We start from the raw sequence: 3873 nt of genomic DNA, 5'->3' as shown, positions 1-3873 counted from the left end.
GTGCTCTTGAAAGGAAATCTGCTGAAATTTGGTGGTACAGACTTCTGAGTATATATTGAGTCAGCTTGCATAAATTGATTCCTTTTGTGATGCAAAAGGAAACTTGTTCTGACTGTCCATGCATCTGAAAAAAAATCTCTCTTTTGTTTTTGCTCAAAAGTGAGCAAAGGAGTTAGATGGGTTCAAAGATCTATTCACAGCATGTTTAACTTGAAATAATTCCCTCTTGCCTTTTTTTCGAAGTTACATGCATTGAATTGGCAGCTGAAACTATAGTCAATTCTCTGGACTACTCAGATAGAATAGAATTCTTTATTGGCCAACTGTGATTGGTCACACAAGGAATTTGTCTCCCGTATATAAGCTCACAGTGTACACATAAACAGCAAGTAATAGGTCATAATAAAGTAATAGATATAAGCTCTATTGAGTTGGAGGGATCTTACTTCCAGATAACTGCATTTTTCTCAAGTACGTTGGATGAAAATCCTAAATATCATTCCTCTACATCCTTACCAGGGAGTAAATCTAACTTTAAGCACAACAGGTCTTATTCAGGACAGATAATTGTATGAAATTGCATTGTCCCTTATTATTATTTCAAACAATTACAAGGTGGTCAAAGTCCAAATGCTCTTTGGAGTGAGCAGTGGCAAACAAGAGTTGCTTTTTGCTTTGCTGGTATTGCAACTGGAAAACCGAAGCATGTCTGGAGTGATACTCCGGGGGTGGGGGTGTACCAGTTGCGGTCTTGTGTTTGTGTCAGTTTGTATTTTATGCCAAGAAGACCATGAGCGTGTTCTGGAAAAAGCCCAAAGAAATCAGGCTAATCAGGCAGAAGATGGTTACGGAAGAGCTATTTTGAGCTGGGCTTATAGCTGTAAGGGCTGCCCGTACCTGTGAAGGAAGGAAGGAAGGCCACCCCCTGTTTTTGTCTCTTCCACCCTCACACACAACCTTTCCAACCGCTTGTTGCTGTGTGTGTGTTAGTCGACAAAAGGGAGGAGGCAGCAGTGAGGCAAAGAGAGGAGGAGTCTCCCTGGCCAGGCGTCCCTTCTACTCAGTTGTTTTCTTCCCTTTTTCATCTCACCAGACGTCACACAGCCGTGTAACTGTAATACAAGAAGTGAAAGAGGCTGAGAGAACAGGCTCAACTTCTAACCCTGAACAAAGGCAAAAAGGATTTGTCAAGGCGCTACCTCTCTCCCTCTTTCCCCCGCCTCTCCCCCCCCCCAAAAAAAAAGAAAAAAAAGAAGTGGAGGTGGAGAAAAGCTACTGCCTGGGATAATCAGACCAGGCTCGCTTTCTGTGGGAGGAGAAGCCAGCTCTCGAGGTTACAGGGCTGTCCTGTTGGATTATGTGGGGCTCTGCCTGGAGAAGTCCTGACTCTGAAGGTAATTGCTTTTCTGTGTTCAACTTTGGTTCGGTTATTGTTGAAGGCAAGGCAGAAAAGGGAGCATTGTAAGGGGTGATGGCATTCCAGGATCTAGGGGAAGGAGAAATATGTGTCATATGTTTGTGTGTATATGTATCTGTAAATCTCCATGCGAATTATGGGATGGCTCATCATTCCAGGACAACTGGGAGGCTTTCCTTCTGTTGTGGGAAAGGGTTTCTTTTAAAAAAAGAAGACCATCTCAGATCTTCAGGAAATATAACTTTAGCAGAAATCCAGATGTGTTTCTTGGGTGTGAGATTCAGGCAGCCCAGCCCTAGCTTAACAAAAGAGGCAGGGATGCAACCTGAATTCCAGTTCTCATTTCATTTCTTGTTTTTAGTTTAAGGCGGGTGGGGGCAGTTCTGCATTTCGATACCACTTTGAATCGGAGAAAAATCACTAATGACCTCCTGTCCCTTAGAAATTTTGGTGAAATTGGGGTTTTTTTGCACACTATTTGCCAAGATTTTATGGCCTTTAAGAGTTTAAAGTTGAAATATGGCTTTAAATATTCAAGCAGAGTAAACAAGAACTACACTGAAAGCTGCAAAAGATAAAACAGAATAAAAGTAATATAAACCATGATAAATACCATTCTGAAATATAAGCATTTTATTAAATATGCAGGCATTATTTTTTTCATTGTGTGTGCATTTATGGGAGGAGGGGAAAAAGCCTGTTTAGCAAGGTTTACTTCCTTTTCTGTCAATAGAACATTTAATTGAATTATATCAAAATCAGAAAGGTGTCCTGTTGAAACTTGTATATATATAATTGAATGCTTTTCATCAGATTGCTGAGACAGAAGAGAAATGATATTTATGTTTGGCTTTTCTAATAAATTAGAAAGCAGGGCTGCATGGGAACACTTGTTGTATAATTAGGATTACAGCCCAGTTACTCAAGAAGACATCTTTAGTTTTAAAAGAATAACTGCCATAGCCATCTTGAGTAAGCTGTGAGTAATAAAGTGTTCTTTGGTTTTGTTTGTTTTACTTTGAGTCATTAGATTGGGCATAACTTTATTTAGGCATAGACAACATGAAAGCTCCACCTAGTAAATCTGCTTATTCATTTGAAGGATTTTAATTGTTGAATTTGTTAGCTCAGTTTTCTCCTAACTGGCACCTCCACATATGTTGAATTTTGGCTGGGAGGGCTTGGAAATGAAAGTCCAATTCATCTGGATTGATTATTCTGCATTGAAAGGATTTTTTTAAAAATTAGAATCTGAATATTTTGGGTTTATTTAAAATATAACTTCACGAGTTTAAATAAACCTTAAATGCAAATTGACAATAGAAGATAAAGGATATTTAGAAACTTCTTGGGGATGTCCTTGGGGATGCCCATACACACAGACTGTTAAAAATATAAGAAGTCTGCTGAATCAAATCAAAACTCTAGTCTAACATCCTCTTTCCCATGGTGGCCAACCACATGATTCTATGTGTGCCCCATGAAAATTCTGAATGCTTACTTAAAATAACTTGCATTATGTTTTGATATACTGCATTTGACTATGGCGATTCTATAACCAGGGAAGGCCATGTATGTACATCAACATCTTTGTACTTGAATACTGTCCTATGCGTTGCCATCTTGAAATTCCCATTATTAAAACTACTTTAATTTTTAAAATTAAAATGAATGATTGGGAATTCTTATGAAAACTTTGAACTTCTTCTGTCATTGATTTTTTCCAGAACGCTCTTGTGTGTCTTGAGAAGTACTTGGACAGCACAGATGGTCAGCCATTAGGCCTGCTTTCATATACAGCATATCTAACCACACAAAATAAAAATGTAAGGAAGAGAGGGGTGTACCTTATTATTTCTAATCCTTTAATAATAATAACTTTTATTTGCGGTCTCAGACCAAAATACAGATATATTTGCAAAAGAACGTGGGGAAAGTAACATCATACACAGTTGGCTACCAGAAGCCTTGGCTGAGAGGAATTACATTGTTCTCCTCTAATAGTTACAGCTCTTAAAAAAAATTTAGAAACCTGAAAAGTAATGTGTGAGGAGCCATCCCCTAAACAATATAAGGTCAAATTACTAGCATTGGATCCAAAGAGATCTGTTTCCAAGAGAGACAGTAATTTAGTCCTGTCTGCGTTATACATAGGGCAGTATAAAAGAACATGCTCCACAGTTTCAATCTCAGCCTCTATCACAGGGGCATAACCGCTCATTTATCGGGAGCTTCTTGAATCATCTGTCCAGCAATGCTGAGGGCAAGACGTCTAAATCCTTTAGAGAAGGTTTAGAATAGGAATTGAGTAATTGGGAGCAGTGTTTTGGCAACTTTAAGATAAGTGGACTTCAACTCCCAGAATTCCCTAACCAGGCATATTAGCTGCGGAATTCCGGGAGCTGAAGTCCATGCATTTTAAAGTTGCCCAAATTGAGAAACACTGAATTGGGATG

At 38.8% G+C, this 3873-nt stretch overlaps 1 long non-coding RNA gene across 1 annotated transcript; it reads left to right on the top strand.

Annotated features, from left to right (window-relative positions):
* The first annotated feature begins 1105 nt into the window (after positions 1 to 1105).
* On the top strand, positions 1106 to 3253 carry LOC139315927 (uncharacterized). Its single transcript, XR_011600305.1, has 2 exons — positions 1106 to 1394; positions 3145 to 3253. It is a non-coding gene; the product is annotated as an uncharacterized lncRNA (long non-coding RNA).
* The last annotated feature ends 620 nt before the right edge of the window (positions 3254 to 3873 follow it).

The sequence above is a fragment of the Pituophis catenifer genome, unplaced genomic scaffold (assembly GCF_029215685.1).
Source record: "Pituophis catenifer annectens isolate HBS135680 unplaced genomic scaffold, rPitCat1.0.hap2 SCAF_3, whole genome shotgun sequence".
NCBI classification, from domain to species: domain Eukaryota; kingdom Metazoa; phylum Chordata; class Lepidosauria; order Squamata; family Colubridae; genus Pituophis; species Pituophis catenifer.
The sequence above is the reverse complement of the archived record's forward strand: the minus strand, read 5'-3'. Positions and strand labels throughout refer to the sequence as shown.